Below are 15,933 nucleotides of genomic sequence, written 5' to 3'. Positions count from 1 at the left end.
TATAAACAGTTTGCACAGCCATCACCACAATCCAGTTTTCGAATCTATGGAAATACTCCTTGTGCCCATTTGCAGTCAATCCCAGCTCCAATCCCAGGTCCCAGCAACTACTGATCTGCTTTCTGTCTTTAAAGCTCTACAAATATTTAAGTGCCAACTAGATACCAGACACTGTTCTAAGTGCTGGGTTTTACAATCCAGTAGAAAAGACAGGCACCAATCAAGTATCAAACAAATATGTAAATTAAAACTGTGATAAGTCAGGAAGGGAAAGTGCAAGGAGCAATGAGAAGGTAAAATGAGGGGACCTGATTCAAATCTAACAGAGAGGACAGAGAAGGCCTTTCTGAGGAAATAACACCCATACTCCCCTTCCTCCTCATCCTCTCCTCAGCAACCAGAGTCCTGAAGCTCTACTGATCACGGGTCCCCTAGTTGGGTGCCGCGGTGATTTACACTAAGTCTCCCCCCACCCCACCCTGGAAGAGGTTGTTTCCAGAGAAGAGCTACCCATCTACCCAGAAAGGTGGTGAATTAGGTGCAGAAGTGATGCCAGTGACTTTCATGAGATAATAAAGTACAGCTAAGTCTGTGGTCTCATCAGGATACAGGGATCTCATCAATCTCTTCTCCTTGGCCTTTCCTCTCATCAGGCCCTGGCAGTCCCACCCAGGGGTGTTCTTCCCAGTCCCCCTCCACTCCATCCCCACTGCCACCCCTGCCCTCCTGCAGGACTGACCATCTGATGCCCAGACAACCCAGTCCTTTCTCCACACAATCCTCTCCTTCACTCACAGCTCTGACCAGGGCCCATCCGGGCCCTAAAACCTCTTGGCTCTCTCTTGCATTCATCTCTCACCACTGTCTTTTTCAGCCATATTTCCTGTCACTCCTTCGAGCCCCAAAGTCCTGGAGTGCCAGCCAAGTAGGGCTTCTGGCCAGCCCCCAAATGCTTCCCGTATTTTACCCACCCTATGCTCATGCCATTCCCTCTGCCAGAATGCCCTTTTGCACCATTTCCACCTGTTGAAATTCCAGCCACTTGTCAAGACTCAGCTCAGATGTTGGTTCCTTTGGGAAGCTCCCCAGACTCATCCATGTGTTCCTTCTCCCTACTCAGAGCCCCCTAGCACTTGGTTCCCACCTCTCCCAGGAACCTTATCACATTCTACCTTGCTGTGTACCACTGAGATCCTCCTCAAGCCCAGAGACCATCTGTTATGTCTTTGTGCCTGGAATATAGACTCTGAGAGTACTTGCTGCTCAGTGATTACAAAACAAATGCGAAATGACTTTCTCCAAGAGGTCCATTTAATTCACAACAGCTCCATGGGGAAACTGAGGTACAGCTAGTAAGTGATGATGCCGACATTGTACTAGGATGCCTCCTAATTACTATGGCAGTTCTCCTAACTGCTAAGCTTCCCCTGGGGAGGGGGGTCATTCAACTCAACAAAGGCTTCCTAAGCGGAGTCCCTCTCAGGTGCACTGTGAGGACAAGGAAATGAATAAGCCCCAGCCCTGCCCTCGGAGTCTAGTGAGGGAGAAACACAGAAGAAATTCAGCCAGTGACAGATGCTCTAACAGTTTGGGGGATGGGGCTGGGCAGGAGAGGACTGTTGATTAGGGAAGATTCCACTATGGAGATGGCATTTGAATCAGTCCTTGAAGAAGTCAAAGTGGTCAGCAGCCTAAGATGGGGCGATAAGGAGGGACCAAGGCCAGCAAAGACTTTGAGGCAGAAAAGTGTCATTCTCAGAAGCTCGGGTTCTCAGTACTGAAAGGACCTCAGAGGTTTCCCAGTCTAACTCCCGTAACAAGGTGCTTCCTGACTCTGGAGCAGCTGGAAGGACGCCAGGAAGACAGAAGCTACCTCCCCCTCAGCTGGGACCCATTCCCTGAGTCCAGAACTGCCAGCCGCTACTCCTCATACATGTTCCAGAGTTCCTCCAACATGCAGGTCACTCTCCTCTGGACAAGCCCCTTTGTCCTGTCCCTTGCACTTTGTAGTGCCAGAGATCCCATCAGCGAGGTATGTTTGAACTAGACGGTGGGAAAACTTTGCCATTCAGGAGAAGGATCTAGAAGGTGTGCCCTTATTTGTGACTACAGCACTACACAATCCAGGTGTGCTTCACTCTAAGAAATGTTTTTGTAATCAACATGGCAATTTTTAAATCAATCAGTCAGCAAAATAGGAATATAATTATTCACATACCAAAGGCTTTTAAAAAATTTTTACAAAAGGAACACAAATTTATTTACACAGAATTTCCCTAGTTTATTTTCCTAACTATTAAGACTTTAGTAAATAAATGGGCAAAGGACCTGAATAATCAGTGCACAGTCAAAGAAACACAAATAAACTTTTTAAATGTCCAACCTTAACCATAACCATGTCCAACCTTAACCATAACCATTAAGACTTTAGTAAATAAATGGGCAAAGGACCTGAATAATCAGTTCACAGTCAAAGAAACACAAATAAACTTTTTAAATGTCCAACCTTAACCATAATCAAGTACATGCAAAGATATTTTAAATTTGAAGCTTTTACCCCTTTTATTAGAAAGTGTAAATAAAATGCTAATGTCCTCTACTATCTAATTTATGGTGAAACTGCCGTACTCTAAGTTTTGGCTGGCCTTATAAACTGCCACAGTCTTTGTGGAAAACAGTTTAGCAATGTGTCTCAAGAGCTATTAAGTGTTTTTACTCTTTCACTTAGTAAATCCATTCCTGAGAATCAATCCCTTGAGAAATCTCCTGAGAAAGATCCACAAAGACAAAGCTATCAGCACAAAGATATTCATTATAGGATTATCTATAATTTTTAAAATTAAAACAGAAACAGTCTAGATAATTACAAGGAAATGGTTATGTAATTTAGGGTAAATGAATTGAATGGAACACCACACAGCCCTCAAAAGTGATCATTATGAACACTCTTTAGGGTCTCAGTGTCTATGGTTTAGTGTTCAGGAAAAAAAATATCAAATTTAAAATGTTTGCTCTGCTATAACTTCTTGCTATACGTGAGCAGAGACTAGCAGGGAAACTACTTCCTCCCACAGTCTTCCCTCACTTGATAAAATCCAGCTACGATCTCCCAGTTGCTCAGACCACAAGACTTGAAGGTGAGCTCTATTTTCCAGATAGATCCAGAATTGGACACTTCTTCCCACCTCCACTGCTCCCATACTGGTCCAAGCCAAAATCATCTCTTGCCTGAATCAACACAGTAGCCTCCAAACCCATCTCCCTGCTTCCACCCTTGCCTTCTTACAGTCCATCTCCTGCCTTAGGGATTCTGTTAAAACATAAGACAAATACATCCTCCACTGGCTCAAAATAGCCAGTGTTATCTCGTCTCCATCCAAGTAAAAGCCAACACTCTGACAGTGGCCCACAAGGCCCTACACAGTCTGGTCTTACTACTGATGCCAACAACTCAGCCTCTGTTCACTGGTGCCAAATCGAATTCAGAGACAGAGTTTTGGGTGAAGTAGAAAAGAATATCTTTATTGGTTTGCCAGGCAAAGGGCAACACAGCATGTTCCTGTCCTTGAAAACTGTGTCCCAACCTGGGAAGATTTGGTGAGGAGTTTTATAAGCAATGGTTCAAGGGTGGGGTTGCTGATAAGATTAGGATGTGTGCAGGGCCTGCATTCCTTTAATCTGGTCTCAGGTAATTTTTTTTTTTTTGGCCATGCAGCATGTGGGATCTTAGTTCCCCAACCAGGGATCAACCCCACGCCCCCTGCAGCAGAATCCTGGAGTCTTAACCACTGGACCACCAGAGAAGTCCCTCAGGTAATCTTTTGATGAGTTTCTCTGGTTCCTTTACTCTGGACTCAGGTGGTCTTCTCTGGTATGAAGAAGGCTGACATCTTCCATTTGTTGTGTTTTAGTTCTATGAAGAGCTCAAACATGTTGTTATGTGTATCCCTTGAGGCAGAACCGGGACCTGCCCCAAGCCTGCACTATTGTTTCTTGGCTCCTCCTCCCTTGTCACTGCATCCCCTTCCTTCCCTGATTAGCAACTGTCTGAATCTGCCCTTTGGAACTCAGGGAAGGTCATGGAGGCTGGAGTCTGTTCTGTACAAACAAGCAATGGGGGACGCAGAAAGTCTTCCGTGCCCAGGAGCCCCACAGGGTCCTGCTCAGTTTCACTGCCCCCTCTCTTTTCTCATCTCCCACCACTTTCCCCTTCATCACTCTCTTTCAGATACGTGCCTCCTTGCTGTTCTTTGATCAGACCACACTTTGTCCCAGCTCAGGGCCTTTGCACTTGCTGTTCCCAGTGCCTGGAATGCTCTTCCTCATGGCTTGCTCCCTTGGCTACTGCTCATCCCCCTACCACCCCAGACCCTGACAACCACCAATCTGCTTTATGTCTCTATGTCTTTGCCTACACTGGGCATTTCATATAAATGGAATCATACAATTTGTGCTCTCTTGTGATTGGCTTCTTTCACTTAGAAATTAAATAATGTTTTCAAGATTTATCCATGTGTATTGGAAAAACCTTGGTTCTTTTCCTCCTGTGTCTTTCCTAACTCTTACACTACTGCCACACTCACAACACTTCTGACACTTCCAGTCACCAAATGTGTGTGGGAGGGCGTTCCCCACCAAGCAATTCTCTGTAAAACCAGCTGGGTGTCCTACAATTTAACTCAATTCTGACACTATATACCTCGAGACAGTGTCAGATCCCACAAGTTAAGGGCTCAGTCCTACAAGATTGCTCCCACCCCACTTCAGATGAGAGTCGCAAGTCCAGGTTGTCACCTGTGCTTCTGACCCATGGGCTTTAAATGTGAAGCTACTATGACCTTCTCCTCAGTTTTGATTAATTTTCTGGAGTGGCTTCACAGAACTCTGGAATATATTTACATGCATCTACTAGTTTATTAAAGGATATGATAAAGGATACAGATGAACAGCCAGATGAAGAGACACACAGGGTAAGGTCTGGAGGGGTCCCGAGCACAGGAGCTTCTGACCCTGTGGATTTGGGGTGCATCATCCTCCCAGTACACAGATGTGTTCACCAACCTGGAAACTCTGTGAACCCCACACTTTCAGGATTCGTATGGAGGCGTCCTCACATAGGCATGATGGATCATTGATTCCACTTCCAACCCTTCTCTCTTCCCGAGAGAATGGGGAGCAGGGCTGAAAATTCCAAGCTCTAATCATGGTGCCAAAATACAAAATTCAACTGGGGAAATTTGAAAATCTAATTGACTCTATTCAATGGTTCATGAATCAGGCAGCATCCCATCTAGGAAATCCCATCTAGGAAATAAAAAGTACAGGTGTGTGTCTCCTCCACAAGAGGAGACACACACCTGTACTGTGAGCCTCTCAGCCCCTGCTGATCTGTCCATCCCACACAGAGCCACTCATAGTGTTTACTGACCAAACAGATGAACTGACTGACACTCTGACTGTACGTCCCCCTCTTCAGTGGCATTTGGAGAGCAATTCTTCACAGCCACTGCCCCTCGAAGTTCCAGGGCTCGCCAAGCTTCTACATTGAAAACTGAACTCATCACTCTCCTCACTAAACTTCCCTCCCTCCTCTGTTCCCCATCTCAGCCAAGGGGTCACCCTCAACCCCTTCATCATTCAGAAAAGATTCTCTGTGCAGCTACTGTATTCCAGGCCTGTGCTAGGCACAAGGGAGGAAGCGGTGACACAGGGGAGGTGAAGTCCCTGCCCTCTAAGGCTTCAGCGTGGTTCTCAACACTGTCAGCTAGGATCCCCCCACGCCCTTTAATAAATATTTTGAATATCCTCCGCTTTAAATTCATGGATATTATAACCTACTTATACATGTAATGAAAAGACAAAATCAATATAATATAACGAATATAAAAGGGAAATAAAAGGAGCATTAGAATAAAATGTGTTTCAATCTCTAAATGCTTAGGCCTAATACACCAGAGACGTAATAAAGTAGTCACGTGCTTGCACCTACTTAGGACAAAGAAATCTGGATTTAAGGGATGTAAGACGATATTCAGGCAATACTTTATTTTTGCCATTTGAAAGTAAGAGCTTCAAAAGTAGAGTTTTGGGCTTCCCTGGTGGAGCAGTGGTTGAGAGTCCACCTGCCGATGCAGGGGACGCGGGTTCGTGCCCCGGTCCGGGAAGATCCCACATGCCGCGGAGCGGCTGGGCCCGTGAGCCATGGCCGCTGAGCTTGCGCGTCCGGAGCCTGTGCTCCGCAGCGGGAGAGGCCACGGCAGTGAGAGGCCCGCGTACCGCAAAAAAAAAAAAAAAAAAAAAAAAAAGTAGACTTTTATATACCATGAAACACGGCGACCGCGACATCAACAAATGCAGACGGATCCAGGTGTGTCGTATGGGGACTCATCCCATGGTCAAGCAAAATCCTCAAACAATTAGATTTGCCAGCAGGTATCTGGGTGAATTTCTTCTTTCTCTATCGTGAGTCATGTTGCCAATACAGGTGTGATTTTCCAAAATGGTGATAAGTCCTTGCTAAAGCTCTTGAGCAAAGCAAAACTTGGTCTTCCCTTGATTTACACAGTAGTTGCGTTCCTGGAAAAGTCAGCATATGTTAAAACCACGCCAAAAAAAAAATTGAGTTTATTTGTAAAATTACTAGTTTCCAAGCTTGGTTAATTACAGGGTGTGTTACCTACAGGAGCATTTGGTTGGACTTCTTAAAGTCCTGTGGGACAAGAAACATTCTCCGCTGGGCAGGACTGTCGCTACATTGCAGCAGAGCCAGCATCCCCAGGCCCCTGTCCACCACATGGAAATAGCACCCTCCTGTCACTGCATCCACTGAAATATCCCATACAGTTCAAAGCATTCCTTGGGAAGCATTATCCCTTCCATGAAGAACATTGGTGTAGAGGGTCAATATTCAAACAGTTGATCCCAACCCAGTGTAACATGTGCGGCAATACAGATTCCAGGGTCTGTGGGTGCTCCAAACCTGGGGTATCTCAGGAACTTGGGGTTCAAAGTGGACAGATCACTATAAGCAGACAAGACCTAAGGGAGGCCAGTTTTGCAGACAGAAAGAAGGGAAGGCAAAGGGGTGCCAGGCAGAAGGGACACCATAGGCCAAGGCCTGGAGATGAATGACAATCCATGAGGTATGTGGGAAATGCAAGGGTTAGAGCCCAAAGGGCCAGGTGGTGAGAGGCTAGAGGAAGAGGCAGGGTCCAGACCCTCCCACGCCTATCACAGGAAGCAGCATGGACTCTGTCCTGGGAGGTAATGGGGAACCATCTCACATACAATGCATTTACTCATAAGTGCATTATTTTTTTAAGGGACTCTGCTCAAAAGATTTGTCCCCCTGAGGCCTGTTTTGGGAGTAGTATCTTACTTCTCCAGAAGTAAAGCCTGGAAATGCAAACCAGGGATGCTGATCGAATCAAATTGACCTGATCTATTCCTATTTGCTTACACTGTGGGGCCTGGCTTTGCTCGATCTGCCCGAGTCTATAGGTTAAGTTCAGAGAAGCTACATAAACAGTGACAAGCCTTCCCTGAAAGCAGATCATGACTCCCAGCACAGCCCTTCCCCTAGAGAAATCCAGCCTGTGGGCTGTGCAGTTAATGGCATGGGCTTTTGAAAGCCAATTCCCACAGTCCCCACAGTGGACAGAGGAGCTGAAAGGAACGATCCCCAGGCAAACCTGGTCCCCAGTCTCACCCCACAGAGGGTTCTGAAGATTTTATGATTAATATGACACCTTATAACATCTTAAAAAATGCTTGAGCAAGCAGAAGCTAACATATTGGCAAAACACCTGTTGAATCCCCCATTTTTCTGGATTAATCAAAAAGATGCAGGGAAATGAACTAAATCAGAATCCTCCCTACACAGACTTCCAAATAATCCTCCAAACACAGAAATGAATATTCAATGATTCAGGGCCTGCCTTTGAGGAATGCACACGCAGCTGGGGAGCTGTACAGATAGTTCTAGGAGACAGTTTGTGTTAGGGTGATGGGGCTTGGCGGGGGGTGAGGTGTTCCCAGACAGATTCCTTTGTTCTTTTTGTGTAAATCATGATCCCAGGGCCTCTTTACAGTCACAAAAACCCCCAGGTCACCAGGGCTCTCCAAGAGGTCTTCCAGAACCATCTTTCTGTGTGATTTAGCCCTCCTCCCAGTGACGGTGAAAGCCACCTGACTTCAAAAAGTATGGAATCTAAGGCATTTGAGCATCATTTTTACCCCACAGGCAACACTCTCGCCTCCCTCTCTGATGCTGAAAGCTTGGAAGGGACCATAATGTTTATTTCACAGCTGAAGAAATTGATGCTCGGAGAGGGACGATGACTTGCCCAAGGTCACAGTGAGCAAGCAGGGATTGGAAACCCAAGCCCAGGCTTACCACTTACATGCAAGACCTCACGTAAATATGTTTATGAAAGTCCTCCTCCCCAGGGCAGTGACTAATCAAACCGTCTCTAAGAGGGAGTTGTTCATACACTCACAAAATGAATGTTCTAGGCCCACGTTCAGTGCTGAATCCACTGACCATGTGTGGCTATTAAGCACTTGAAATGTGGCAAGTTCAAACTGAGAAGGGTGTGAAATGCACACCTGGTTCCAAAGGCTTAGACTGAACAAAAGAATATAAAATATCTCCTTAGTAATTTGTTATATTGATTACTTGTTGAAATAACAATGTTTTAGATATATCTGGTTAAATAAAAATATTATTAAAATGAACTTCATCTGTTTCCTCCTTCTTTTTTCACTTTTTTTTGGCTACTAGAAAGTTTAACATTACGTACATGGATCACACTCTATTTCCATTGGACAGAGCTTCTACAGGCATTGAGGATATAGCAGAGCACAGAACAGACAAAAATCATGCCCTCCTGGAGTTTATCCCCTGAGGGAGGAGAGAGACAACAAATGAATAAGTGAAATAAGTGCTATAGAAAAATGAAGCAGGGAAGTGGGGGAGGGGGTAGAGAAGGGAGGAGGGGTTGACATTTAAAATAGGATGATCAAGAAAAGGCTTCCTTTACATTAGCCTTCAGGAAAATGCAAATCAAAACCATGAGGTACCACTTCATCACCCCCCTCTAGGATGTCTGTAATCACAAAGACAGGTAATAACAAGTGTTGGAGAAGATGTGGGAAATTGGAATCCCGATAACACTGCTGGTGGGAATGTAAAATGGTGCAGCCACTTTGGAAAACAGTCTGGCATTTTCTCAGAAGGTTAAACAGAGTTACCATATGACCCAGCAATTCCCTCCTAGGTATCTACCCAAGAGAAATGAAAACACATGTCCACACAAAAACTTGTACATGCATGTTCATAGGAGCATTATTCCTAATAGCCAAAAAGTGAAACAGCCCAAATGTTCACTAATTGATGAGTGGATATATAAATTGTAGTGTCTCCATACAATGGAATATTATTCAACCCTAAAAAGGAATGAGGTACAGAAACATGCTACAACATGGATGAATCTTGAAAACATTAAGCTTAGTGAAGGAATTCAATCACAATAGAGCATATGTCTGATTCCATTTAATGGAATTCTAATTCCTTGAAATGTCCATAATAAGCAAATACATGAAGACAGAAAGTAGATTGGTGGGAGGGTTGAGCAAACTGGGGAGAAATGGGGAGTGCCTGCTAATAGGTCTGGGGTTTCTGCTTGGAGTGATGAAAAATGTTCTGTAGCTGATCATGGTGAAGGTTGCACAACTCTGTAAATACGCTAAAACCCACTGAATTGTACACTGAATTGTAATGGATGAATTGCATGGCATATGAATTATATTAATAAAACTGTTATTAAAAAAAAGAAAACAAAGACTTCACTGAGAAGTGATATTTGAGCAGACATTTGAGTGAATTAATTGGCTATTTGCGGGAAGGACATTCCAGGCAGAGGGAACAGCAAGTGCAAAGGCCCTGAGGAAGGAGCAGGCTTTTTCAAGGAACAGGCTAGAGCAGAATGAGAGGGAGAAAAGAAGGAGTTGAGTCAGAGGGATGGGGCAGCAGATCATGTAGGGTCTTCCAGGCCATGGGAAGGACTTTGGCTTCTCTGCTGTATAAGATAAGTCACTGGTGGCTTTAGAGCACAGAGGGATCAGTGTGGCTGCTGTGTTGAGAATAGCCTTCAGGGGTCATTTGCAGAAACAATGAGAAAGCTGTTATATTGTCTGAACATTTCAGTTGAACTAACATGATGTATATGTGTGTGTTATTGGTTTGAACCCCCTAGAACAGGGAGGGGTTGGCAAATTGCAACCCGGGGGTCAAATCTGGCCCACCATCTATTTTTGGACAGCCTGTGAACTAAGAATTGCTTTTACATTTTTTTAAAATCAGAAGAATAATACTTTGTGAGACATGAAAATCATATGAAATTCAAATTTCAGTGTCCATAAGTAAAGTTTTACTGGAACACTTCCAGGCCCATTTGTGTGTATAGATGCTTTCACAGCAGAGGTGAGTAGATGCAACAGGGACAAGTCCTGAAAAATGATATATTTGAAAACAAAAAATATTTAGTGAGAAAAGTGGCATTGTTTTACAGTCAGCCCTCCTCTGCGGAACCCGTGGATATGGAGGGCCGACTATGGGACTCAGATTTTGGTATGAGGGCAGGTCCTGGAAGCAATCTTCCACAGATCCTGAGAAACCACTGTACATGTTTGTAAATATCTTGAAAGTCTGGCTTGGACTTCCCTGGTGGTGCAGTGGTTAAGAATCCGCCTGCCAATGCAGGGGACATGGGTTTGAGCCCTGCTCCGGGAAGATCCCACATGCCACAGAGCAACTAAGCCTATGCACCACAACTACTGAGCCTGTGCTCTAGAGCCCGTGAGTCACAACTACTGAGCCCATGTGCCACAACTACTAAAGCCCGCGTGCCTAGAGCCTGTGCTCCGCAACAAGAGAAGCTGCCTCAATGAGAAGCCTGCGCACCGCAACGAAGAGTAGCCCCCGCTCCCTGCAACTGGAGAGAGCCCGTGCGCAGCAAAAAAGACCCAATGCAGCCAAAAAATAAATTAATTAATTTTTAAAAAAGAAAAGTTACTTATAAGTATTTTTAAAAAAAAGTCTGGCTTAGTAGAAGACAGCTGCATTCTCATATCTGATTCTTCCTTCAACCTGTGGCAATACTACACATGTAACTTCTGGAAAACTCCCCTCTGTGCTTGGGAGAAAATGAGAGTGAAAAACGAAAATAATGTCCTAGTATTATTATGAAAATAATAATAGTGCTGATCTCACAGACCCTCTGAAAAGGTCCCAGGGACCACACTTTGAGAGCTGCTCCCGTGGAGGCAGCAGGGACTTTACCCGGAAGCCACACTCCAGAGGCACTTCTGCAAGTGCTTCAATTATCTTAATGCCATTTCAGCAGAGGGTCTGTTCATTAGCAACCTGATGGCCAAAATAATTGTCCATCAGTCAAACAGGCAGTGTTCCAGATGTGCAATGTGCTGTCCATGTGCCTCTGCTCTTGCACCGCAAGGCATAAGAATCTAGTGAGCTCCAATGGGCTCTAGGTCTTAGGAATCCGTCTGGTCTGGGGTTCAAGCTGCTGAGTGAGGATGCCATCGCCTGACCCTGAATTGAAGCTTGTTCCTCAAATATTGTTGCTTCTGCCTTGGACTTAATCTTTTCAAGAAGGAAGCTTTTTGGAACACCCAGGACATATATCTGGGCCTTCACTGAGCTCACAGAGGAGGTCATATAACTCGAGGACCTGCTTGCTAATCAGTGATGGTCCGTGGCACAGAATTCAGGCTAAAACTGGCTTGCATTGCCTCAGCACCCCCTGCTAGTAGCAAGGTACGCTCATCTACCACTCATTACTGGAGATTACTGAGATCTACAGCAACACTGAACCCAGTTGCGATGAACTGGCTTAGTCGTGTCATGATGTAATCTACCACAGTAATCCAGGAGAGAGGTGAGGGGGACTTGGACCACAAGATAGTGATAGAGTGCTACAGAGTGGTTGGATTCTAGACATAACAGGCTGTGCCAATGAACCAAGTGTGGAGTGTGAGGAAAAGAGAGGAATCGAGGATGCCTCCAAGGATTTTAAAGGCACTTGAAAGGATGGATGGGGCAGCCTGCAGGAGAAACAGGTTTGTGGGGGAGACTGACCCCTCCCCCCCTCAACAGGACAGTCACCATCAGGTTGGGGTCTCATTCTAGGCCATCCGGGAACTTCCCACATCCAGAGTAGCTTCTGGGGAAGGGTCTAGAACAGGTCAAAAGAGGTGGTTCATGAAGGGAGAAGGTGGGTTCATTCTGTTTGCTCTGTATGAAAGGGCTTGGTCAGAAATTCCCTGGTGGTCCGGTGGTTAGGACTCTGTGCTTCCACTGAAGGGGGTAACAGGTTCAATCCCTGGTCCAGGAACTAAGATCCTGCATGCCGTGCAATGCGGCCACAAAAAAAAAAGAAAAAAAAGAAAGGGCTTGGTCACTCAGTCCTCCAGGAGGAAAAACTATTCCAAGTCAGAACATTTGGGGAGCTATACTTGAATCAATGTGTAAACAGGTCCAGAAAATGTATTCTTTTAAAGAATGTTGATTCAATATTTACTAAGACCTTGTCCTAGAGCCTGGGGATAGAACCAATTAAAACGTGGTGCCAGCCCTCCTGAATCTTAGTATTCAAGAGGAAATAATTTCCCTCCTTCAAAAAAGATAGCCCCAGGCTATGTATTCATTCATCCACCAAATATTCATGAAGAATCTACTATATGTAAAGTGCTGGAGATACAGGAAAGTTACAAGACAAGCTGTTCAGCGCTAGAATATAGGCCAGATGTAAAAAAGGGGTTGTGAGGTGTCTTGTGTGTATGCGATGAGGTTGACCAAGGAACACCTCACAGAATATAAACAGCAGCTATACCAGGGGAGCGGCCAAGATAAGTGCTCTCTAAGCAAAGATAAGACTTCAGGAGGAATGAGGTTTAAATTGCCCCTAAGATAGAGAAGACTCGGATGAGCCAAGATAGCTAGCAGGTCCTACTAGGAGGTGGTGTGAAGCTGATATAAAGTTAGAGGTAGGTTAGCAAAAGATTTGAGTGTAGGACAAGAGAGTGACTCACTGGGCACATGGGGCTGCTAGAGGGAAGATTTACTGTAGATATTACCGCCCAGGCCTTGGGCCCAGAACACCTCATCTCTGCCATCAAGATCCACTTAGATTCTAAGTCCTAGACTAACAACTTGCAGATCAATGACATTTCAACACAAAGAATAGCTAGTCAATGAGGAAGGACCTTGAAAAGAAGGAAAGAAATCAATGTTCTATTATATTTACTGACCCTTTAACTCCTATCAAGTTTACTCCTTGGGCATTTTGTAGTATTTATCCCTCCTGTTTTTATTCCAAATTTTGCAAAGTGCCAGGAATCCCCAAACTACCCTTTGTTACTACCTTCTGATGTTACATCATTTACAAAGACTGCAACTGCCTAGGAGTTGGCCCCCTTTAAACATCGGTAACCATATGTTCCCCTGCCCCTAGACAGTGTGATCAAGACAGCCAGGACCGGCCTTCCCTGGTGGCGCAGTGGTTGAGAGTCCGCCTGCCGATGCAGGGGACACGTGTTCGTGCCCCGGTCCGGGAAGACCCCACATGCCGCGGAGCGGCTGGGCCCGTGAACTGTGGCCGCTGAGCCTGCGCATCCGGAGCCTGTGCTCCGCAACAGGAGAGGCCACAACAGTGAGAGGCCCGCGTACCACAGAAACAAAAACAAGACAGCCAGGACCCAGATTTAAATCACCAGCTGCATGCCCTTGGGCAAGTCACCTTTTCTGAGATTATTTCTTCATCTGTGAAATGGGATAATAATGCCAAACTCTACAGACTTAAGAGGTGTTCATGGAATAATCATATTCAGTAAATGTAAAGCATCCAACACAATCCTGGGCGCAGAGTAGGTAATCAATGCTTCCTTCTTCTCCCTCTGTCCACTCTCCCCTCAACAAACACATACACTGTCTTTCACACTCAACAGCTGGAAGCAGCAGAAGCACGATTTGGAATCAGAGAAGGAGGTGAGAGTCACGCTTTGCCCCTTCCCAGCTGGATGGCACTGGGCAGGTCACTTTGCCTCTCTGAGCTGGGGGTTTCTCATCTGTAACTTGTATGCCATGCCCTCTTCACAGCATTGTTGTAATAGCTCAAGAGAGAGAGGGCCTCACTTAGGGCAATGGCAATAGCTATCACAAAGGATCTGCTAAGGGAATACTCTAGCCAGGTTGTTGCTTCTATTTATCACCTGTGAGAGGAGGGACTCCCAGAACTGAAAATACAGTCCTCTTTGTACAAGTTCTGGCTTTTCTGCCAGGAACACCTGGCATACAAATGAGTAGCATGTTAGCAACTGTAAAGGAATGTAACAGAGCAGGATATGAGTACACAGAATTCTGGCCAATTCACAGGCAATGGGGAATCTAAGATGTTTGTTAATAGTGATTGTGTGGTTTGGAGAAGGTTTCAGTTTCCCCAACTCTAATAATGGGAGAAAGACGAATTGCAGATGGAATCTTATAAAGGCCTGTCTCTGCTCTAAAATTCCACATTCTCTGAATCTGCCTTCTTTCCCACAGCTGTCCGCTATAAATGTCCAATATAAATGAAGGATGGTGAGGGAGTCTCTGAAGGCTGGTCAGCAATCCCCTGGGCTTCTGAATTGTTTCCTGCCCGTCTGATAGCAATTGATTATGCCTCTGATGACTCTTGCAATATCATCAGGGAGGCTTGTCTGTTTAGCTGATGGCTGCCATTCTCACCAGAGGGTGGCAAAATAATGTCGGAAAACCCCAACCAGGAACATCAGGTATAAAAGGAAAATGTAAAAACACCAGGGATCATCTGCCAAACTTGGACCCCTGCTCCTCTTGGAACCCCCAACCTTCAGCCGAAGCAACGATTCTCAAAGCACGGTCCTGGTTCCAGCAGCATCAGCATCACCTGGGAACCTGTTGGCCCCCCACATGCTTGGCCACCCAGACTTAAACCGGAAGCTCTGGGGGTGGAGCCTATCAAGTGATTCTGATGCACTGCTCTCAGTGGTTAAAGAAACAAATCACCTATTTTAAAGCATAAAGTCTTGGTCTTCTCATCAGAGTCCAGGTGTGAGCTGAGCCAGTGCTGGAGTCCGGCTCAGGTTCTGCTACCTCCCCGCTGTGGAACTCTGGGCAAGTTAGTAAACCGCTCCCAGCCTCAGTTTCTTCACCTGTAAAATGGAGGTAATACCTATAGCATCATTGGTCCTGGGGCGATAAATAACAAATGTGTGAGCTGGACCCTTCAAAGGTAGTTAGCGGTGGCTCCATTTGCTGCAATGGATGGCATCTGTTTAAAAGCCCCGCAAAACTTCCTGGCATTTGTCACAGTAAGTCTCTGGACACAGTAAGTCTTTTAAATCCTCTCAAGTCTCACGTATCCAAGGGCTCAAAGAAAGGCAAGCAAGTCCCGTCCTCCTCCCTGAGGGACCCAGAGGGTCTGAGATACTCTGACCAGGCCGTGGTCAAAGACCAGATCAGCCTCCCCGGGCCTGGCCCGGGAGGGGCCTTAGAGGTCATCTCGATTGACCCCCTGCTTTTCCGCGGAGGAACGGGGCCCAAGGTCGCGCGGTGAGACGCTGGCAGAGCTGGGCCCCAGGCTGGATCCCCGCACTCACAGTTCAGGGCTCTCCCCCTGCTCCTCACTGACGCCCCGCGCCCCAGCTCAAGGGGAGCCAAGATCACCCAGTCGCCCCCACTGCACCCCTCGAATGGATCTGCCCAGGCCCCGCACCCTCAGCCCCGCGCCACCTGGGCTCCCGGCGGCCGGAAGTTCCTGGGTCCATCCAGCCGACGCGGGCGCGGGCGCCAGACGGGCCAGGCAGCGCCTCCCGCGGCCAGGCCGCCCCCTGGCG

General features: G+C 46.2%; 1 long non-coding RNA gene across 2 annotated transcripts; it reads right to left on the bottom strand.

The window, feature by feature from the left end:
• Positions 1-4,904: 4,904 nt before the first annotated feature.
• Positions 4,905-15,917, bottom strand: LOC115862737 (uncharacterized). Of its 2 annotated transcripts, none has more exons than XR_009562923.2 (3): positions 15,830-15,917; positions 8,802-8,902; positions 4,905-6,576 (listed from the first exon to the last, which is right to left on the bottom strand). It is a non-coding gene; the product is annotated as an uncharacterized lncRNA (long non-coding RNA). The 2 variants fall into 2 exon arrangements; XR_009562922.2 differs by lacking the exon at positions 8,802-8,902 and adding an exon at positions 15,104-15,249 and having other exon boundaries at positions 15,830-15,909.
• Positions 15,918-15,933: the final 16 nt, after the last annotated feature.

Source organism: Globicephala melas, chromosome 2, assembly GCF_963455315.2.
Source record: "Globicephala melas chromosome 2, mGloMel1.2, whole genome shotgun sequence".
Classification (NCBI taxonomy): domain Eukaryota; kingdom Metazoa; phylum Chordata; class Mammalia; order Artiodactyla; family Delphinidae; genus Globicephala; species Globicephala melas.
Note: the sequence above shows the minus strand (reverse complement) of the source record. Positions and strands in the feature narration are given on the sequence as shown.